This window comes from Cupressus sempervirens, chromosome 8, assembly GCF_028749045.1.
Source record: "Cupressus sempervirens isolate cs-2001-9-10 chromosome 8, ASM2874904v1, whole genome shotgun sequence".
In the NCBI taxonomy this organism is placed as follows: Eukaryota; Viridiplantae; Streptophyta; class Pinopsida; order Cupressales; family Cupressaceae; genus Cupressus; species Cupressus sempervirens.
Genome location: NC_143125.1, coordinates 180,575,859 through 180,601,496, shown reverse-complemented (window position 1 = coordinate 180,601,496; position 25,638 = coordinate 180,575,859). Strand labels below are relative to the sequence as shown.

Here is a 25,638-nt window from a genome sequence, read left to right as displayed (position 1 = left end):
TATTTACTTGTATCATTTCTAGAGCTAGTTTTCTGTAGTTTTTCTTAATGAAATTTTACATGTTTCTGATACTCACCATTTCCTAATTTGTTGTCTATGTTTTGGATTATATGTAGCCTAACATTTCCTAAAGGATAATTGTTTAAGATACCTTGAAACCTATACACTTACTAATGGTTTTATTGTAGGAGGCATTTCAAATATTAATTATCGAAGACTCGTTTAAAACATGTACTCAAATGTTGTGTCTTCTTTTACTATTTTCAAAACATAGTCTAATTAGGCCTTGTGAACTTCTCTAGGGCTCTAGATAAAGGAATAATGTAGTATGTTATTTACTACTTAGAAGTAATTCCCAAGAGTAAATCATCAACCTAGACCCCTTTAGACATCGACACCTTTTGAAGGAAAGGAAAGGTAGTGAATCTCTTGGAAAATATTTTAGTGAGGTGAGTATGTTATTTTCCCTTTTGGTAGAATAAGAAACCTAGAAGCTTCTAGATGCATTGGGATACAAGCTAGCTTAGTGATGAAAGTGTCTGGTGCGTTCTAGTAAGGTAGAGAAGTAGAGAAATATGCTCTTTTCCCTCTTTGGGAGAATAAATAACTTGGACCCTTAAATTCAAGCCAAGTCCTTGAGTCACCTTGAGTGGGTCTGCCGACCAAAGTACTCAACCTAAAGGAATGACCCAAGTGAGCACACACCTTTCACTGATGATTCTAAATCACTATAATAAAGATGCTTTGTAGAGAGAAAGACTCCAAAGCCATGGTAATTTATTTCTCTTGATCTTGTGCCATATTGTTAGAAACAATAGTCAACCAAGATAACTAAGATGGGGGAGTGAATTAGTTATCCAAAAATTAAACCATCTATCATCTTTAAACAAACTTAACCATTCAACCAAAGTAAATAGAAACCATAAAAAGATGCACATAAAGAATTACACCAGATTTGTTGACTAGGGAAACCCATGATAAGAGGGGAAACCCCAGTGGGAATGATGCCCACAAGATGATGTACTAATATAAATATTATTTGTTAGAGGATGGACCCTATTAGGAGTCTATTACAAAATTTAGTACATATGATTCCCTATTAGGAGACTTTGAATCCTTGTTAGAGATTCCAACCCTGTTAGGAGTTATAGTACAATGTATGCAAGATGAGCCCACTACCCAAACATGCAATATCAACTACAATAAGAGCTCACTTCTCAAACAAGTAATTTACTATTATGTTCCTCTTTCCTTTTTTCTACCAACTAAACCAATCACTGTCAAACCTTATAGACTAGGTCATGAATCTATGATCCAAATATCAAATCTTAGATCATTCAGCAAAACCTCAGTAATGAATTTTCTTTCACTCCTGCTTTTTTTTGCTCAAGTTTGCATTCCTCTCTCACTTATGCCTGCAATCACTTCAAATTAACAAAATTTCATTTAATATCATTCTTCATGATAAAGGAAAACATACTTCCTTTATACCAAGTCCATAAAATAATTCCCTAAGTCTACTGTTAGACCTTCCCAATTAATCATTATAGGACCACATTAAGAACATGTTACACTTAGTGATGACATTACTCTTCTGCCTTGCAACTTGAATAACTTTTTGTATGCACAATATTATGATGAGAGAACTTAACTAACATGCCTTCTTCACATCCTCAACCTTGATTCTTAGAATAACAACTCTACTGAGAGATATAACAAGTTTACCAAGACATGCCTCTATAAACTCTATCTCAAAACAAACATCACCAAAGCTTACATAAATTATTGTAGACTTATCATTTCTTCTTCTAACATTAACCACATATACTAGATACTTAGATGTATCTCTCATATCCTTAGATAGTTAGAATACTCAACTAGTCATATGTACCAACTTGATCTTTCTATTGTTATTCTATCAGATACCATAGGAAACTACTATGTTGACATCAATGATAAACTTAGTCTTGAATATAACATATCATCATAGTAACATATCTACAATACTCCCCCATAGGAATATCATCAGCATTCATTCTTTCAAAAATCTCTTTAAACACATATATCTTGATACACTTATGCATGTTGTATTGAGTGGTGTTGATCCTAGCCTTACTTTCCAAGGGTTTATACTTATAGGTTCTGGTGTGGCTGAGAGATCTTAATCTTTCTTGAAAAAACACCAAGAGCTATCATGAATGAAATTCTATTTAAAACCTCTTAGATTAGAAGCTACTTGGCTCACCTCCAAAAGGGGGCATAATCTTTGGACAAGGAAGGGGAAGAATCTCCCACATAGATCTTCATCATACGAATAAACATGTATGCTTCAAGGTGGTATATTAAATTAGCCTCTACTTCAAGGGTAACCTTTAAACATATATTATCGAGTCCTTGGAAATAGAAAAAATAGAGGCACCCTTTAGGGGGTGATAGGGATGTAAGACAAAGGTTTTCCTTTCTCTACCATTTTCTATCTAGGGATAAGGCATGTTTTTTGTCTCTATCTTGTCCAAACTTGTCAAAATTATCAAAACTACCCCCGTCCTTCCAAGTTTATTTGTCCTTGATTGGATTATTTTTAACTATTGCATGTTTTGAAAACTGTAATTTGAAAATTAAAATGGTCAAATCTTGGCTCAAAAACTATGAAAACTAAGAAACTAGTCTAAAACTTGTATGTTCCTATGCCAAAGCTTGTATGAGCTAGAACGTAGAAACATATTTTCTACCATTACTCATACTAAGTCTAATCTTCACTTGTATGATATGAGTTATGTCTCATATGAGAAATTACTAAAAACTATTAGAAACATGTCCACAACTTGTTTAGTTTGATTTCTATTGAAAACCCTTTTCTGGTTGTGCATTTCCTTATATGATCTAGGAAAAGACTCATCTACAAATGAAATTCTTTGTATGATCCAGTTAGTAAATTATCTTCTAGAGGCTTAAACTCTGATGTTTGATCACCTGGTTTTTTTTGGTCTATAGTGGTCTCTATCTAGTTGTCCTCTATACACTTCTATATCTATACACAGTCTAAAATTTGAAACAACATCCTTAGGTTGAATTTTTTGTCCACATGCAAACTAGTGTCTTGCTTATCTTGTTCTTCATGTCCTACCATATTGTCACACCTTTCTCTCATGATAGGAAAATCTTATAGCAATTCTAGCCACTACTCCAATAATTTGTACCTTGATGTACATGAGTCTTGCTTTTATCTCCACTTTCCTTTGACATGAAGTTTAAGTGTTTTCCTAGTCCAAACCTGTCACACTTTTATTTTCTATGACTATTGTGATGAGGAGTGGAGGAGTGTTTCCTTAACATAGATCTAAAAGAGGCTAAGGTCAAGGTCAAGGTTGAGGTAGAGGTTGTACTAAGTTCATAAGATACCCTAATTTTAGTGAGGAATCATCAAGACCTCCTCCCTTTGTCATAGATTCTCCTACATCTAGCACATAGTCTTCATAGTATTCTTCTCTTATTGACATGCCTTATGTCAAATAGGTCTCTCTTATAACTCTTACTCATGGGGAATTAGTATTTCACTAACATCCTAATGATCAAATCTCTAGAAATTCTCCCTCTAAACAAGATTTTTCTACTCAATATGCAACTACCATACCTACTACTTTAAATAAAACACATTTTCATACTAAACCTCTATATAATGAAAAATTGTACATAGACAAAATGGCTTACCAACATTAAAACGAAGGAGAAAATAGTAAACAGCAATATCAACACATCTTGAGTGATGATGAAGAAATAGCTCAAGAAGAAATATATCAATGATGAACTAACAATGTCTTTTAGGAATATGATGAAAATCCTAATGAACGAAGAAAAAGATAAATACTTCCTTGAACTAGAAAAAGAGGGAGCCAACCTACCTTGAAACTATGGCATGGAAACCATTGTGGTCAAAGAAGAAGAAATGGTAACATCTACACTAAAAAAAACTCCAAGTTGTGCAAGAATAATTACAAAAAGTAATGCAAGAAAAAGACAAACCTATTAAATAGTACACTCTAGACACTATTTTTCATTTTCCTTTTGACACGATCTCTACATGCCTCCTTTTCCTAAAGGAATCAAACTAACTAAATATGAAAATACATGGCTACTTCTAATCCCAAATATCATTTAGGGGAATTTGGTGCCCTATCCAAGTAATTCAAGCATGATCAAACATATCTTATGTGCTTGTTTCCACATAGTCTGTTTGACAAGCCATCGAGTTATTTTCAAGGCTATCTCTTGGGATTGAAACCCTTGATAAAATTGAAATTATTTTTATCCAATGATACTCACACAAAATTCAAAATTTGGTTAACATCAATGAACTTTTAAATCTCAAATAAAGAATTGGAGAATCATTCTTGAATTTTTTGCAGAGATGGAGATGACTTTATACCGAGTATTCTCATAAGATACCTGAAAATGAAAAACTTGACATATTCATAGAAAACCTTCTACCTAACTTTGGGTACAAACTAAAACTCCAAGGACCCACAACATTTTATTAAATGATAAAAAAATGTATATGTATAGAATGTTTCATGATCAATAAAGGCTAGTTAATTTTATAAAAACACAATAGAGAAGGGTCAAACTCAATTAAAGAAAACTTGAAATATACCAAAAAAAACTATGATGTGGTAAATGATGGCATAGTGGACCATGTCACTCCCAAACCTCCTAAATATCCCTTCAATCTCATAAAAAATATACAAGAAAGCTAAATCTAAATAAATTGGGAATATCTTAAAAGATAGACCTTGAACTCCTAGACCTAAGCACAACTACACACCTCTTGGTAAACTGGTTGAAGTTGTTTACAAGATTCTTCTTTGACATAAAATCATTACTCTCCTATAAAACTCTTAATTGTATTTTATCCACAAGCTAGACCCAAATGGTGGAAGAAGTTGAATACTATGAATACTATCGCAACAAGTGTCATAAAATGGGTTGAAAATATAAGAGGAGTAACTAAGAAGGAAAGGATGAATTAGTTACTACAAAAATAAATCCCAGATCCCTTAGATGTCAATACAAACCAAAACTCTGATTAAATCATATTCTATTGTAACTTGATAAAAACACATATGCACTTGGTTTACAATAGCAAATAATGTAACTCAGCAATAACTGAATATACTAATCTTAATGAGATTAACCTTAAGCTTAACTTAGTTGCATACACATAAAATAAATAGCATGAACACAAGTGACACCAATATTGAACATGGAAACTCAATTTGGGAAAAACCATTGCAACTAGTTACTAATTTTCACTCTTCTAAAGTGAACCCTATTAGAGCCAACCCTATTAAAGATTACAAAACACCCTGTTAGGTGTGACCCTGTTAGAGGATTTAATCACCCTATTAGGAGTGGCCTTGTTAGAGGTATTTAGACACTTCAAATATAAATTCCACCTTGTTAGAGGATTTAAAAATAGTTGTTAACCCAACTTTGTTAAGAGATTTTGATTAGTGCTACAATGGTTAGAGAGTAACAATGAAATGACCTGATTTCTAATGCAACTAAATTGCTTATTAAAAATATCAATTCTAGCTTGAATACTTGATCCTTTCTAATTGAATGTATCTTTGTAGCTCAACAAGGATATTCTTCTTAGCCTTCTAATTCACTTCATCTAAGCATCATCAAATCTTCTATTATATTCCACACATTCAATCCTCAACTTGACGTTATATTCATATCAGATTATACATTGTCAAGTCAGCTTGAATACAACTTAGAATACTTAATATTCATCTTCTCAATCGGCTAGAACCAACAACTAAATCAATTGAACTCAATATGCCAAAACAATAAAATCCTTTTTTAGCCAACCCTACTCGGTACACACTAACTCAAAAATAATTTTTCTATGTTAACCAAGTGAACTTGGCTAACACTAAATATTCAAAAAGTTCCTTTGGAAATCGATTGAGCTTAGTTAACACTAGTTCCATCCAAAATTTTCTCTGTTAACCAAGTGAGCTTGGTCAACACTCATCTTCTGCAAACTTTCATTTGAGGACTGAGTGAACTCGGTAGACATTGTCTTTTGAACTTGGAAAACTCTAGAATGCTCAGTAGATGGAAGAAACTATCTTCATCATTTGAGTGAGCTTGACATACACTGAATGGAAATGATATGACATTTTGTGTAACATCAAAGACAATACACAATTTATCAAAAAAATTCAATAAAAATGAACAATTTCATACAACTCAAGTATAAGTTCAAGAACTCATTGATGATGGTGATGTGGTTGTTGGTGAACATAACAATAATTATAATCACAAATAATTCAAGGAACTATTCCCTTCATATGAATAGGGGGAGACATCCAAACCAAAGATCAACTCCAAGTCAACTATATGTACACCAATGATGACAATGTAATCAATATGTTCAAACCTATTGAATCTGAATACTATGACATCATTAAAATAAAAGGGAAAGATGACAATAAATTTGAAGAAAAAATTCCATTTTCCTCAAAGGATTTACATCTTCTAGCACTGATCAAGAACAATCCCAATTCTATTCAAATGGTGTCACACGATCCCATGCAAAGATAGTGATTCAAGGTCTTACACCTAATCTAGAATAGACTAAATACAAACCTACCACTAGAACTACCAATAAGAACACAAAATCAGCACCTTCCTCTAGAAATGAAAACTATAGCATCTTAGCTCATTTTCAAAAAAACCAATGCTCAGATCATGATCTTTGAACTATTTAAGACCTTTCCTTCTCATAGGGAGATTATTTATAAAGCTCTTTCTCATTTTAGCATATCTAAAGACTTATATCTTGACAAGTATAATCCACAATGGGTAACTTCACTTCACCACACTATTTTTCCTTCTCTAAGGAAGATGGTCACTCTCCACATCATCCTCATAATCAACCATTCAATATTGTAGTCATGATCTATAAGAAACATGTTTATCATGTTTATATAGATGGAGGTACTAGTCTTAATATTTTTTTTGCTAGTATTCTGACTCAACAAGGCTATGATGAGGATTTTTTTGATCCTCATAGGATAATTACCATCAATGCATATGACAAAGAAGAAAGAAAATCCTAAGGACTTTTTACATTACCTATTAGATTAGGACTTGTAGAGGGAGAGAGAGAGAGAGAGAGAGAGAGAGAGAGAGAGAGAGAGAGAGAGATATCATATGCTAGGTCCTCGATATTCCACTAGAATACAACATACTATTAGGTAGACCTTGGATTCATGAGATTGTGCAAGTGATTCCTTCTACATATCACCAATACATCAAGTTCCCTCTTGAAGGAGAAGAAATAACTATCCCTACCAATATTAGTTACTTCTAAAATACTCTTACTCAAACTGCACATAGTATCATATAAAGCTATTGATTACTATGAAGAAAAAATAAAAGACAAGGAAAAATCCCTCAAAATTAAAGATACTAGCATGGAGGAATAGCAGATCAAACATGTGCTCTCTTTGAAATCAGTATCCCCATCTACCTAATACTATGGGAGACCTTTTGAAGCATTGAAACCTTCTGCTATACCACCTAAGACTATTCATAATGGCACTTTTGTTCACTCAATTGTACCTCTAGAAGATGAGGATGAAGATAGAGCTATCTTAGCTTGGATATACAAAGGAGAGGATATTGTTGACAGTATGATCCAAAACTATGAAATAACTCTTGAGATATATGGATGATGCCTTAAACTTAGTAAAAGACTAGGTTACAAGGGAGATGGTCCCTTTGGACAAAGAAAAAATGATTTTCTTGACCCAATTGAAGCTAAGTTTAGATTTTCTCAAGATATAACTTTCCTAGGTTTCAAGAAGGTTCCATTTCATCTAGAAATTGACAAGTTTATAATAGAACCAAATATTCCACCTAAACTTGAAGATCAATCAAAACCTATGAATTAGGGAGGAATCATAGATGGGGAGTACACTCTTCCTTTTTCATGTTCTTGTAGAGCTTGCTATACTACTTGGAAAACTTGATGACTTTGTCCCACGTGTTATTACTGGTTAAACTGATAGCAATCTGATGAAACCAAATTGGTCACTCCTTTGATACAACCTGAACAAGGAAAAATCTAGTTGATCTATCACTGCTAAAAAAATTGAACAAGATAAAGAAGACAATAGAAGTAGAGACTAGATACCCTTGAGTGCAGGGGATTTTGTCAATCAACCTCTATGTAGTAGAGATTCTCATGAGTATGAGTATGATTATCTATCTAGCACTACTATTGATAGAGACATAGACATGGTATATATGTATAAAGACCAACCCAATGTAGGAGAGGTTCTAGTGTTGCGTTTGATGAGTCTGATTCTACTAATATCAACTTGTCCTTTTCTAATGTCATTAAGGACCAAAGGGATTTGAACATGCCTTCGAATGAGATCATGCTAGGCCTTAAATTTTTAGTCATAAATTTTGATGGATATTCCATGAACACATTAGAACCAACCAACTGTCTTTCACTCATCGATCTCAAGTTAATAGATTGGAACAAAAACTCTATATCTAGTCATTTCTCCACATTCCAAAATGACTATGCTCTTGCATGTTACCTCAATGCTATTGAACCTTTATTGTTCTCTACCTAAAAAAAGGTGTAAGCATGACTGAATCTGTCAAAGTACCCTTTCTTTTTAAAAAACAAAGGTGCTCTGATGGTGAAAATGACATTTTGGCAAAATCAGAGCCTAAAATAGTAAAAATAAAAGATGTATCTAATTGTGAAAAACTTTTGGAGGATCTTGAAGATGGAATATTTGATTCCCTTTTGTGTCATTTCCAATAAATATCATCAGTGTTGATCAAACCAACACATGTTGTAAACTTGGGCACAAAGGAGAATCTACAGATCATACATCTTTCACAATCATTATCAGGTATAGAGAAAGAATAGTTCACTTCTTTATTTGAGAAAAAGAAATTAAATTTTGTATGGTCATACTCTAATATGTTAGGTCTATACCCTAATCTTATAATGCATCATCTTTCCATTACACTAGGTGTAAAGCCTATGAAATAGAAACTTCAAAAAATGCATCCATACATGGTACTCATGATAAAAGATAAATTAGGGAAACTAATGAAAGCTAGAATTATCCAAGTCATTGACTATGTTAAATGGATCTCTAACATTGTGCCAATTTCCAAGAATGAAAAATCTATGGTTGTATGCACTGATTTCCGAGACTTGAACACAACATGTCCAAAGGATGACTCTCCACTACCCAACATTGACATAAAAGTGGATATGATAGTTAAATTGATGGATAGTTTCTTTGGATATAATCAGATCAAAATTTCCCAATAATATTAAGAGAAAACAACCTTCACATGTTGTTGGGGGTACCTTCTACTAGAACATTGTGCTTGAAGAATGTTATAGCAATATACCAATGAGCTATAACTTATAATCTTTTATGACATGATGTATAAACAATGGATTATTATGTTGATGATATATTATCTAGAAGTATGAAAATAAATATGCATGCCAAATATTTGGGCCTAATCTTTGAGTGCATGAAAAAAATTAATATTAGGATTAATCCTGATGTAGGAGCATCCTGGGTTGCCTTGTTATCCTACTCATTTCTATTCACTCTACAAATTGGTGCCTAGTAGTTCCTTCATGTGCCTAATAGTTCCTTCATGTGCCTAGTAGTTCCTTCATGTGTCTAGCATTCCTTCATGTGCCGAGTTATCCAGTGTATGCTGGGTGACTCTTCATGTGTCGAGTTGCCTAGTGTATGTTGAGTGTTTCCTCATGTGTCGAGTTACCTAGTATATGCCGAGTGTCGGCATTTGGACGTGATTTCTATGATCTAACTTGTGGGATTTATTTTCAATCATAACATTTATGTTAAGATCTTTTCTTGGGATGTGTCCAGACCATTTTTGGGTCAGCCCTCCTCTTATGTAATGTTCTAGAATAATCTATAAGCCATTTTGGCAAGTATATATAGAGTGTTTAGGCTTAGAATTAGGAAAGTTTTTTTTGGGGGGGATAGATCATAGAGAAAAATTGAAAGTGTGAATTTACAGTTGGATCTTAGAATATGAATGTATTTGTAATTGGCCGTAACCAAGAATGCCTTACAGTTGGGCATGTATGAAGATGTTTTGATGAATCAATAAGAATTTCTCTCTTCTTCCTCCTTTGGTTGTTGTTCCTTGTTTTGCTTCTATTGTGTTAAATATTGCAAGGTGGTTTGGATAGCTAGGTAAGCCTTTGGCCCTATTTATTCATCCCTTGCTTGTGTCAAATCCTAACAAATGAACTTTTTGAGTCACATTAAGTAAATTGCTAGGATACATTTTTTCAGCTAAGGGCATTGGGGTGGATCCTAAGAAAGTTCAAGATATGATGGTAATTCTTCCACCTTGGAATATTAGTTAGATTTGAGGATTACAAAAAGAATTTAGTCCATTTGTAGATTCATTTCACAATTAGAAGATAAATCATAACCATTCACCAAGACTTTGCATAACAGAGTGACATATGAATGGAATAAGGAATGTGAAAGAATCTTGACTTAGATAAAATAATATTTTGCTAAACATGTTGGAAATATGGATAAGTAGGATGATTAAGGGTTGTTATTTATGGAAACATATAATTTTGGAATGGGAGGAAGTACCTACAATTGAAGATTCCATGATCCGAGATTAAAAAATTGTCTAGGCATTAGATAGTTTTAATATCAATATAGAGATGATTTTTTTTATTCTAAAGTCTTAAGTGAAATTTCACATGTGTGCAATTAAGGATAGGTAGTATAGCTAGTCCTGATAACATGGCTAAGTGTACAATATGGTATGGTTAGTACAATGTCAATTATATCAAATTTACTAGTAAAGGCAATGAACAAGATAGAAGAGAGCACAATAGTAAAAGATGACTAATAGGTTACAGAATTTTTTTTTATGAAATATTTACTTAATCATTTAGGTATGACATCATAGATGTTAACCCTAATTTATCATGAGCTAATTTTATATTTATCCAAACATGTGGAAGCATCTACGATAAGTGGACAAAGTTTTGAAAAAGAAAAATTATAAGTAAGAAATCATTATTTGCGAAGTGTGTGGTGCAAACTTATGTGAAGGCTCTATGATGTGAATTATGATATAATATTAGAGATATGTGAAGGAAAATAGTCCACAGTAAAGAGGTTAATATATCTATCTCATTTTGTATAAGGCACTATATTGTATTCTTACACATAGGGAAATGGGCTCTTCTTGTATACATTTTTAATTGTATTACTAAATCATATTAGGTTTGAAGCAATTCCTAACAAGGTTGAGGCTTTTAATAGGGCCTAGTCCTCTAAAAAGTACTAAGACACTATATGTACCTCATAGACTCCTAACTAGGTCAATATCCTCAACAAGATTCTTTTGTTTAGCGGATCATTTTGTGGCTACCATTCCCACTGGGTTTTTTTTGGTGTTTTATAATTACTAGGTTGCACAACCCAATACCAGGATGCAAAAGACAAAGAAAATCCTATAGATTATCTAGTTCCCATATTCAACACAAACTTATCTAAGATCTAGACCAACATCAACAAAGCACAAAGAATATCTACACTTTAGGCTCTACAAAGCCAAGGCAGGTGCACCGTAGGGATTGAAATGATTTATTCTATGATTCTTTTTTCAAATATTTTCTCATTAATCTCTTCCTTTTAGATCTATCCCTTATAGCAGATAAATGGTCAATAATCTTCTTGATATTGCAACCAACTCATGTGTTACAGCAGCTAATTATAAACTCCATGAAAGCTATTACAACAAGGAAATGATAAATCATCTTTCTGATATAATATTTTCTTCCAAAGACTCTAAAGTAACTAACATTGGGTGTTCATCCATACCAAATTTCTTAAGGTGTCTTAGTCAATCCTTTCTTGAGTTGCACATGATTGAGTGTATATATAGCAATGCTAATAGCTTCTCTCTAGAATTTTTGTGAAACTCCTTTTTGACTTAACAATGTCCAAGTGCCATATCCTACAATATATTTGTTTCTAATTTATACAATGTCATTCTATTGATATGTTCTTGGTGTTGTCAGCTATCTCTTGATTTCATGTTCTTCACAATGCTCATTGAATTAATTGGTAACAAATTCACCACCTCTATTTGATCTAAGACATTTTAGATTTCTTCCAATATTATTTTCAATTCTTACTTTATACATCTTGAACATGTGAAAACTATCTAATTTGACTTGTAAAAATATTACCAACACCATCCTTGAGTAGTCATCAACAAATAATATAAAATATATGTATCCATCACAACTCTTTGGTCTAATATACCTACATAAATCTTTGTTTACCAAATTAGGGATATGTTCTATAAAGTATACCTTTCTTGTGAAACTTTAACTATTCATTCTCCCTAACTAACATTCTTTATATAGTGCATTTTTTGGTTTATCTAGTATCAATATTTTTCTAACATGTTTATTTTACTAATTTTAACCAAATTATCAAATTCACATGACACAATCTCTTATGCTAGAACTAAATTTCTTATAATTTAGTAATCAAGCAATGATGAATTGTAGTATTTAGCTTTAAAAGGTTACCTTTTGTCTATTCACCAATAGCAATATGTTTTCTATTCTTCCCAAATATTTTGCATTATCTATTATGAAAATCAAATATAAAGCCTTTGTTATTCAATTGAGATACACTTAACAGGTTATACATTAATCTTTCAGCCCCACAAACATCTTCATAAGTGATATTGAATCAATTAAAGTAATTGATTCTTTACCTTTGATTATATAGGGATAACCATTACCAATTCTAATTGAACCTCTATTGTAGTTCTGTATGATTACAAATGTTTTCTTGTCTCCAGTTGTATGGTGAGTACAATTATTATTCAATGATCCAATCATTATTATAGTCCACACTCGAGATCAAAACTTTATCATCATTGATTTTAGTGTTTTTAGTAGAGGGATCTTCTTTTATAGAAACAAACACTATTTCTTCATCATTGTCATCTCCATCTATATTGTATTTATTTTCTTATTCTCACAAATGTAATACAACTTATTTCTCTTTTGAGTGAAATCTTTGTACTTTTTGTATGGGTGAGTGAACCAAGATGGTGTACAAGGGGGGAGGGAGGTGGGGGTGTGGTACAAGTGGACACCTTTTTTATCAAATCAGATAAACCTGAACTAAGACAAGATTTTTGAGGGTCATCCACTCAAAATGACAAGATGAGTAAAACATATAAATTATAGTACTATGAATCTACTTTTCAAACAACTAGATTTTTTTTTAATGGATAAGATTAGGTGGGTCAAACTCTACGCACATGAAAAATAGTTCCTAATTTTTTTAGAAAATATAACATAGTTGTTTTTGTGTGCAACACAAAAGGCATAGTTATATTTTATATTTTGCACATCCCTTTGGTAAGATGATAGTTAAGATTCATATCTAGGAGTTGTATATTATTTTGTAATTTTTTTATGAGTATTTTTTTTTTGAATTATTGAGCTGACTACATCCTAAAATTTTGGTACCTATTTGTGTGTTGAGCATAACTTACACCAAAACAATAAAAACAGTAAACATTTTTTTTAATTCAGTATAGAATAAAGTGTATAAAAATAGCATATAGTTTATTTTGAAATTTTTTAATATATCAAAGGTTATTAAAAAAATGGTAGATAGATGTTTGTGAGGAATGCCAAGGCATTGGTAAAAGTGATTAAATTTTACCATGCTAATGTTGTCTGAAAATAGAAAAAATTATATTGTTAAAAGCTAGAAAGATGCGTAAGATTATGGTGATGATTTAAGAGATACCCACTTCACCATTAGCAAATTTGATGAAGGCTAGGATGAGAATTCATCTTAGATGATAAAAACACATCTAAAGGAAAAAAATTGGAGGGAAAATAGTCTCCCAAGCCTATGGGTTGTTTCCCTATGCTATCACCAAGACATAACCTGATCGGGTTATGAAATGAAAGAGTGCATTCAAAACCTGATCGGGTTATGAAAAACCTGATAGGGTTTTGAAGAACTAAATGTAGGCTTTACTCCGGAAGCCATAACTTTTGCATCTAAAGTTTGATTGACTCCGTTCAAAATATGTTAGAAACATATTGAAGAGAACTACAATAATATGTAGATAAATCAATCCTATGTCTTCAAAATTTTATTTTCCTTGAATTCTAATCAACCATAATCTAAAATAGGTAGTCATTATTTTCCAAATGAGTAATCAATAGGTAAGCATGAATGCTAACATATTTTCATTCTCTATCTCTCAAATACACATAGACACAATCAATCACTAACTAAATAACTCCTAATATATATCTCTTACTAACTCCTAACCTCTCTCTCTCTCTCTCTCTCTCTCTCTCTCTCTCTCTCTCTCTCTCTCTCTCTCTCTCTCTCTCTCTCTCTCTCTCTCTCTCTCCATATGTATGTATGTATGTATGTATGTATGTGTGTATGTATGTAATGCCCTGCCCAGAGATCCTTGGAAACAAGGATGAAATACAAGCCAAGAATTTTTTTTTATATAAGTATCAATGCACATGACAACATCATATAGGGATCACAAAGATCGCAATGGAAGACTTCACCACAATCCCGACAACCAACAAATCTCCAAATGCCACTACCAAACGACACACGCGAACAAAAGCCAACAACCACCACAAACCAGATGAGGGCTCAAGGAATGACCACTCATCAACAACACACTAAGCTGGGGTATAATGCAAAATCCTAAAATTTGGCTAAGCCTAAAATCCTAAAGCCTTGAAAATTGGCTAAGTCTAGATTTCTCAAGCCCTGAAATTTCCTAGAATCCATAACTTATCTCCGAGAGGTCTGAAACCTATCTCAAAAGATTCTTCACATATATTAAAATACATCAACTTATAAGAAATTAAATATACATCACCTTATACTTAAACGATATATTTTAAACCCCAAGAAACAAAAACAGAACTACAAAAATTGGATTACAAGAGAAATCGACTAAATTCAAAATGCAACAACATAGGGTCGAAAAATGCCCAAAAGGGTATCCAAAACAATTCTCAAAAAGTTTAGATCACAACGAAAAGTGCCCACTATCCACCCGCACAAAGTAAAAGCACAAACCTGTGTCACCTTTTATAAAGGAGAAGTGATATCAGAATTTAAAGTCTTCAACTTTAACGAAATAAAAGTGGCATTTGTGCTTAGAATTTGAAGATGATGTAAACTAATGAAATGTGTAAAATTGGATGAAGTTTATGTCTATAAATTTTTTTTTTAAATTGAGTGAAAATTTTATTTATTTTTGAATTTTTAAAGTGTATTTTTGAATTTTTTAAAAATACTAAAAATATAGAGTTTTTTTCCCGTCAAACAAATATATGCAAATGTTCATATTTTGGGTTGATTTTAAAATATGTTAGAGTTAACATGCATACCTGGTGCACCAAAAAAGAAAAATTGAAATTCGGCTAATATTTTTGAAGTTATAACTGGTCAAAGTCAAAGTTATCAGAAATAGATAGTTTTTTTCTCCCATCAAATCTAAATATTTTTTAAAACAAATTACATATTCTTGAACAAGACTCTCTCCTCTAGTGCACCATTAAAAAAATTTAATTTTTTAACATGATTTACTATTTTTTTCTTATTTTTGAATAGACATCTTCCTGAATCTTAAGATACCTACTTGTAATATTTTCAAATTATAAAATATTATTCATAATCAAAACTTTAAAAAAAATTATACAATCATAATCGTGACTCCAAGAACTACAAAAGTATATTTTTAGTTTTAAAAAATACTTCAATTTAGTAGGTCAAATTGGCCTTCAAAGTGAGATGTTTACAGAAGTTCTGATTTTTGCTTGTTTGGCTGCCACATAGGCTGCCACATAGACTGTTTCGGCCAGAACAGGTTCGGCCATAATGGTTACGGTCGAAACAGTTTTGGCCAAAACCCCTGTCGGCATGAGAAACCACTAGTGGTTAATGTGACTATTTGATATAAAAAAATATTGTTTTCCTTTTCAAAAAAATTAAATATACAGGGACAGCGAAAATTGGAAGAAGATTTGCAAAAAACAATTAATTTTGAAGCAATTTTCAACAACTGTTTTGCAGATTTAATTAATATTGCAAAGGATTGAATATTTTGAAGGTGCTTTTTTTCTCTTCTAATTATTTTTATTTTTATGTATTATATATTGAACCATTAGCTAATATTTAGTGAAATCTAAATTTTTTTTTTTTTTTTCTATAGATTGAAATATTCAATTGGTAGTAAAAGGAAAAGATCAAGGAAATATGATAGAAAAAGAGATGACAAAATGAAAGGCCATACAAAACATGCTCAAAACCAACCTACTAAAATTCCTGAACATGATGAGATTCATGAAGAAAATGGAAGTAATGAAGAGGAAGAAATTGGCAGTTCTATTGATAGAGACAAATTAGAAAGCATAAAAAATTTGATGGATTTGGATGAAGAACTACTTTTTAACCAAATTCCATCTAAAGATATGATAAATGATAACACTATTAGAAAGCATTGTCAGAACATGTGGGATGAATATTTCAAGGATAAAAATATATTTGGACAAGCACAATTATTTGTCAAGTTATTTAGGAGAAGAGATATGAAACCTGTTTTAGAGTTGTTGAGTGTTGATAACAGGAAAAGCCATGCCCATAATATTAATAAAACAATAGTTGAAAATTTGCAAAATGCTTATAACAAAATTGACAACACAACTCAAGGAGTTGATTTGAGTAATGCACGTAGAGCATTGATGACTACTATATCTAGTAGAAAATTGACACACACAAAATAGGGACGTGCAATTTTTGATGTACTACATATATCTAGAAGAACTGTCCAGAGATACATCAAGAGGAGAAATATGCTAGATGATAACATTGAGAATAACTGGATGAATATTTATAGAGTTCCTCGAAAAGATAGGATTTCTGAAGAAGTAAAAAGATAAGTTATTGAATTCTGGACCACACATTCTCGTGTTTCTTCCAATAGGCGTGATACTATACAAATTAAAGATCAAGAAACAGGGGCCAAAATTGAACATCCAAAACATTTCATAGATATAACTCAAAGTGAACTTTTTGAAGCATTCAAACAAGAATTTTCAAATGTCAAAATATGTCAGAGAATGTTTGAGAGTTTACGTCCTTCCTTTGTATGCATAAATAAGATGCGAGAAACCTGTTGTTGTAGAAATCATGTTGAATTTGGTCTACACTTGCAATCATTTTAAAAAGTTATGGCAATACTTGATCCTAATTTGGTCATCCCTAGCAGTACAACACAATTTGTGAGGTCCATATTATGTGATAAATTAGAAGATTCAGATGAATTCAAAGTGCAATGCATCAAAAATCAGTGTGAAGATTGTGCAAATTTACACAAATTTTTTGAAATTATGCAAGTTGAGAATATTAATGAATCCACACCAGTTTCATGGATGAGATATGAATATGAGACATGCCAAAATAATAGAGGGGATGAATCCAGAAAATTTGTATTGAGGGAGAGTGAATTGCATTATGATGAGTTCATGGCCAAGTTCCGTCCATTGATATATCCACATATCCAACATTGTCATGGTGCACAATGGCAAGCTAAATAGTTTCGTGATTCCAAAAATTGTTTTCCACCTGGTTGTATACTTTCAATTGTAGATTTTTTTGAGAATTATATATTTTCACCTCATATAGAGCTCCAAAGCCAATATTATCATTTTGAACAAGTTGCAATACTTCTGCAAGTGACCTATAGACATGCACAATTTGAGGTGGATCAAATAGAAAGATTGGATGAAAATGAATGCATCATCATCAAAGAGGTTCATTTTTATATTAGTGATGATAAAGTTCATGACAGGAGTTATGTGGCTCATTGTTTTGCAATGTTCTTTGAAGATCTCAGAAATCATTGAATAAATGTTTCAGAGCACTGGATTTGGTCTGATGGACGTGCAGGTTAGTATACACGAAATAGTTACACATTTATTTAACTTTATTTTAACTTATATTTATTTGGACATGTCTATTTCTATTTGATATATGTACTTGGATAATTGTAGATACTTATCATGTTTCACTTTCACAGGACAATTCAAATCTGCAAAAGCATTTAATTGGTTACCAATGCAACATGCTAGAACCAATGTTAAGTTTTTATGGAATTTCTTTGAAAGTGGACACGGAAAAGGGGAGCATGATGGAGCAGGAGCATGTATGAAACATGCGCTTCGACAACATGAACTTGCAGGTAAATATATGCATTTTTTAAATGTACATGTTTAATACTCTAATAGCATATATTTTAAATTTTATATATACATGCATATTTTATGTACATATAGGCAATACGATAGAGAGCGCAAATCAAATTCTTGAATGGTGCAAAGTTCATTTTGCTACTCGAGATACTGAATACAATAAGCGTTACTTTTGGGAGGTGAAAGGTGAACTAAGTTATATTTATTTTTAATGTCTTTTTCAAATCAAGTTGAGTTTTTAATTAAATATTTATTTTGAAATATGACAATTAGTTTTTGTATTTGTAACAGATATAGATTGATCTAATCCTTAGAATTGTCAAATGATTCCTGGAATTAGAAGTTTACATCAAGTGATGACTACAGGAAACCATAAACCTCCAGTACTTAAAGTAATAGAGAAAACATGTTTTTGTGATGATTGCATTAAGGATAATGTAGTGAGTGCATGTGAAAATATTGGGAATGGATATCTTTCACATTGGGATTTGAAGGAGATAGTTAGAAAGCCTCCTTTTGAAGATGTTGACATTGACATTGACATTCATGATCCTATATATTCAGCTGATTATGAGCACATTTCTGATTTAGTTGTGGCAGGTTTGTGTGCATATATACATATATATAAATTAATATACATGTATATTTGTTTTAAAATTAATTTATATTTATCTTTTTATATACATTCGGGAGATATTTTTGCAGTTCAAGCCTTACCAAATAATGCGAAAAATGTGGACTATTATCTTTTAAGATGCACAAAAGAAAAACACAAGTTGCTAGAAGGAAATATAGATGCTGATGAACAGTCATATCCAATTGAGTCAGTTGTTATTGAAGGAACATATTATCAACAAACAAGGGTAATTGGTAGTGGTATTGAATTTATTGAATACAAGCCTGGAGAAAAGGTTTTACACTACAGTAACCATGTTATAGCAACCAAATTAGAATTTGAAGCAATACAAAGAAAAGGACGTCATGGAAATCAAAAGTGGAAATTGCCTATTGAAGAACATGAAAAACTTCTAGAGATAATAAAAAGTAGAGAGAATCCTAACAATACATTGTTTATGGAGCTCTAGGTTACCTATGTACTTATTGTGGAGCTCTAGTTGAGTTATGCCTATATAGCTCTTATACTTTCATATTTAATATTGATAGGATATTTGTTTTATAAATTTTTGTACATTGGATCATTTATCTTCAATATGCAAAATTAGACATGTATTGTTATTTTTATTTAAATTCGACATGGATATCTCATTTAAGACCAGGTCTCTTAGGACCTCCCCTTAAGACAACCTTTTTAGTATTTGTATGTATTTGTATGTACATATAATCTTTATATGTTCTTATATGATACATTCTTTATGTTTGTATATAATCGTTATGTTCTTACATGTATATGTTATATGAACTATGCTACATATTACATGTACATTATATTTTATTAATTAAATGTTGACAATTATAGTTAATTAAGAATGTATGTCATTAAATACAGTTAATTAAGTCATTCAATAGAGTTAATTATTAAGACATTAAATATAATTAGATTAAATATAGTTAATTAGATTAAATATAGTTAGTTATAGTTAATTAGGTTAAATATAGTTAATTATAGTTAATTAAGGCATGTCATTAAATAGAATTAATTAAGTCATTAAATAGAGTTAATTAGTAAGACATTAAATATAATTAGATTAAATATAGTTAATAGGATTAAATATAGTTAGTTATAGTTAATTAGGTTAAATATAGTTAATTATAGTTAATTAAGGCATGCCATTAAATATAGTTAATACATGATCTACATTAAATATAATTAGACTAAATATAGTTAATTATATAGTTAATTAAGACATGTCATTAAATATATGTTATATTGTTATGTACATTGACCATTAAAATCATATAGTTAATTACACTTAGATTAAGGCGTTAAGATGAATAACTATACATATACATGTAAACTTGAATATTGAAAATATGAATAACATATAGAAACATGTGCATAACACATACATAAGTTACATAAAAGATGAAGACATCAAAAGATCAATAAAATAGACGTCTACATTAAAAGATCAATAACATACATGTGCATATATCTGGAGAAATGTACCCATATCAAATGTATAAAAATAGATCATGTAGATCAAATGTCTGGAAATAACATATATAAAACATCAAAATCTCCATATAAACATGCATCTGGAAATAACATATAAAACATCATTTAGTGTCCATGATATAAACACGTATCTAGAAATAACATATAAAACATCAAAGTTTCCATATAAACCATGTATCTAAAAATAACATATAAGACATCAAAGTGTCTGGATATAAAATGTATGCATATGGAAATAACATATTAAACATCAAACTGTCCATATAAATATGTATCTAGACATAACATGTGTGTAATAAAATAAAAGGCCACATATTATCTAATCAGCTACATTCCCCCTCCTGATCCTGGGCCTTGTCCCCAAAAGGGTCTATCAGCTGCATCTGAACCCTGTGTCAAATGATAACAAGTGAACCATTTAATTATGTGTACAGACAAATTATATCAAGATCTACATGTATATAAATCAAATATATATATATATATTGTAACATACTTGGGACTCACGGTGTGTAGGATCTGTCGGTGTTTGTAGATCGGCAAAACATAACATACTATCACTCAAACCCTATAACACATACACAAACACACAAATATACATTAATTTAAATATATAGACATATTATTTACTATAATAAAAATAAATCTAAACATATAGAGATATTTACCGTAGCATTATGTAATGCTCTGCCGATCTGACTGATATCTGAATCATGTAATGAAAAAATAGTATCAGCATCCAAGTCATTAGTACGGCCCTGATCTGAAAGCATGGAAGTAAATAGACTAGGCTATATGGTGCCACTGAGATACTGAGTAGGGGGGGGTGTTGTAGGGTACTGAGTAGCTGGGGCTGGTGTTGTAGCCTGGGCCTATGTAGCAGTAGGAGTAGTAGAAGGTGCAAGAATGTCCTCCTGCCTCCGTGAATCCTCTGGGATTGCTGTACATAAAAAATATGTCTAATCTAAGAGCTCATGTCACAAAGTGGAATCCCTAAGAGTGTAGATAATGCTCAATATGCATCTAAAAGATCAGATGCTAAATATGATGCCAAACGATGCAATGCATCCACCTCTAAGACTGCAGAAATGTCTACAGGAGAAGGTATGTCTGCAACTCCATAATCATCATCAATAGGTGTGCTAGATGATTTAGCTGTGGGAGCAATACCTCGAGACTATAGCATATATCAACTACATCAATCAGAAGAAATCTCGTGTAACTATGTGGCAATGGTGGCGATGCTCGAAAAAAAATGTGTCATCAGGAACACTCTCACCTACAGTAGCCATCTGTGGACCTCTCGGCATAACCAAAAGGTTTGGACCCACCATTTCCCATTTGTTAACGGGCACAGGAGTATCCACGGGTCTAAATCTATCAGAAAGTCTCCCCTGACCCTGCCCAACATGCCTTGGATAATCTATATAGTCAACATCATAGTGTAAATGAAATTTTGCAAACAATTGTTTACAGAAATATAGGGGGAACTCATCCTTCTGTGGCCATCTATGATGAGTAGCCAACCAACGAGGATACATCAATGGTGCAACAAGTGGATCAGTACACTTCGTCGCAGAGTAGCATCTGACTCTACGACGATCTGCATAAGATGGAAACATGGTTTTCACCATGCCAGTGGAAACCTTAGGGTCAAGCTATGTGTACTTCATAGTGCCAGTGACACTGTGAGATAAAGAAGAATAAAATGTCTCAATGCTCATATCATCAAAAGGGTTGTATGTTTCAACTATCTGAATCATACGAAATAACTCCTCTCACATCGCTATGACCTTCTCCCTATTAGGGAGGGTGGTAGAAGAGGAAAGCGAGGTATCCAAAACCTGCATAGCACGAGATAATCTTGCCACTGTATCTCTAAATAACTACTGTCTATCATGGGTGGAGGAGGTCTATCTACGTGTTGTACAAGACTCAGCACTCTGACCCCCACCACGAACACTAGCATCCCCTGAGGATGCAGGAGCACGATCCCCAGAACCGTATACCATAATGTATATATGAAAAAAAAATGAGAATATGAATGTGAAGCTACAATCTGAGTGATAAATATCTAGAGATCTGCACATGCATATATATACAAATATAAACATACAAGTCTATTTAAATTAAAATAATTAAAAGTTAAATTTAATTTGAAACACATGTACATATAAATACACAACATTAAATGTATGGTGCTAAATTCAATCATGTAAAATACATATGTATTTTAAAACAAATTATCTTAGAGACCATATCTAATGTACATTGTCACGTGCTCATGCAAATGTGAAAAATAAATATTCGTACATGTAAATGTATATGCAATAAAAATAAAATAAAATTTCTTGATTAAATGATAACTAAGTGTACACATGTACATACATGCAATAAAAAATATAATTCTTGACTAAAATCTAAATTTTGATGTAAATGCTTTGATGATTATGGGGAGTGTAGATGAGAGTTAGGACATAGGGATAGAAAAATGTGTTACTAGATAAGTAAATGAGTTTAGTTAGCAAATATTAGTTTACAATTTAGAACTCATGACTTAATTTAGTAGTTTGAATTAGAATTAAGAATGTTAATAAAGTAAACGGGATATAGTTTTATTAAGGTTGATAGTGAGGTCAGTCTATTATGTGCTAGTAAACATATGAATACCTATTACAACCTATAACAGATGTAATGACCTAGTAGGAGTCCCTAGGTCCCCTTAACATATATATGGATAAAAATACCTAAAAATGTATCACGAGGTTGTTATGTGTCATTTGATAATGTAAGAATCATCATTAACTAATAAGGCTTATTATATCCTAATAATACATATTAAGACTTATTAGAACCTATAAAAAATAGTATGACCTATTATGACTCCTATGTCCCCTTAAGACACACATGTATGGATAACGTATTGAAAAACGCAGTTGACATAAGTGATCTTAATGTGTTGTTTGGTAATGTAAGACTCATTATTATCGGACAATACCTATTATGTGCTAGTAAACATATGAATACCTATTACAACCTATAACAGACGTAATGACCTAGTAGGAGTCCCTAGGTCCCCTTAACATATATATGGATAAAAATACCTAGAAATGTATCATGAGGTCATTATGTGTCATTTGGTAATGTAAGAATCATCATTACCTAATAAGACCTATTATATCCTAATAATACATATTAAGACTTATTAGAACCTATAAAAAATAGTATGACCTATTACGACTCCTATGTCCGCTTAAGACACACATGTATATGGATAACGTATTGAAAAATGCAGTTGACATAAGTGATCTTAATGTGTTGTTTGGTAATGTAAGACTCATTATTACCTAACAATAACTAGTTGTTAAAATGAACATCATCAATATCTAAGTGTGGTTCATTCGGTTAGTATAGGGCCTATGTTATGGTTAGAATGTGGTATGGGTTATGATTGTAGTTAATATAAGGTAATGCTAGAAGGTGTGTTTAATGTCAAAATTAATTTCACCATAAGATATTATTGTTTCACCTCTAGATCCATCAGGTTATGTTAGAAACTGAATAATGTCCCCTAAATGTTTGCTACATTTTTTACTAATATTTTTCTACATGTTTAACTCATAACCTAATGTTTTTCTATATTTTAACCTAATGTTTTTCCTAATGTTTTTCTAAATTTTAACCTAATGTTTTTCTATATTTTAACCTAATGTTTTTCCTAATGTTTTTCTATATTTTAACCTAATATTTTTCTACACTTTTAACTAATGTTTTTCTATATTTTAACCTAATGTTTTTCCTAATATTTTTCTATATTTTAACTTAATGTTTTTCTACACTTTTAATTAATGTTTTATTACGTTTTTATCTCATTTTAACTACATTTTTGCTAACAAATTAATTTAAATACCATTCTAAAATAATTTAAACATATTAAAAAATAAATAATTTTAAGCATTCCACTCACAAAATACGTCAAAAATAACCATTTTAAGTACGATTAACATCTATAAATCAAAAAATACATTTAAAAACTATTTATAAATGGGGAGGAAAAATCCACTAACTAGTTATGGCCGAAACCCTTAACCCACTCTCCAAACATCTAGGAACCACAATAGTAACAACGATAGCCGCTAGAAGTTTGTGGTGGGTTTTATTCCGGCTCGGGGTTTCAACCAGAACCCTTTCGGCTAAAAGGGTTTCGACCAAAATGGTATGTGCCACATAGGCGCACGAAACCACCACGTGTGTAAGGCCAGAGCCGTTACGGCCGAAACCGTTACGACCAAAAGCGTTTCGGCCGAAACGATACAAGATATCACAAATGGTGACAGAGCTTTGTGCTTTTACCCCACAGGTTTTTACAAAAAAATCGTGCGACACTTCTTACTAAAGGAGGGTGACACTTCTCCTTAAGGCATGCGACACTCTTCCAGTGTCGTATGACATTTCTCAAGAAGGTGTACGACACTTCATAGTCTCGTGCGACATTTCTCAAGAAGGCGTGCGACACTTCATAGTCTCGTACGACACAGTTTGCATGGGCATGAAATACATTTTTAATGTTGCACCATGCTAAACAAATGTCGCCCAAAAAATATGAAAACACTTCTAGAAGCATAAAAGACCAATATAGAGCAAAGAATCTCCACACCAGGGAGTACCGGATCCATGCAAATCGAGGAATGAACACTTGAGAGAAGCAACAGAAATGAAAGAGGAACATCTATCGATCAAAACCATAACAACAAAGAGCATACTGAAACAAACATCACAATGAACAAAAATACATTCCAAAACTAAAGAACCAAATAAGTGTGCGATTCCTCCCAACTGTCAATAGCATCATAAGACCATCATGGGTCCTAGCCATCCCCCGCACGTAACATCCCAAGCCACCAACCAGATCGTCGGTACTATCATAATAGGGACGTTACTACTAAAAACATGCACAATATCAGCATAAGAAAATCTAACACGCTAGTGAAAACGCATAAGATAATCCTATAGTAGATAACATCTCATATCACATGCTAAATAGTGGTAAGCAAAAGATATATTACTAAATCAAATAACATCATCTAATCAT

The 25,638-nt window shown here is 31.9% G+C and overlaps 1 pseudogene; it reads left to right on the top strand.

Moving 5' to 3' along the window:
- Positions 1–16,114, top strand: part of LOC149542156 (protein SEMI-ROLLED LEAF 2-like) — a 101,201-nt pseudogene extending 85,087 nt beyond the window's left edge.
- Positions 16,115–25,638: the final 9,524 nt, after the last annotated feature.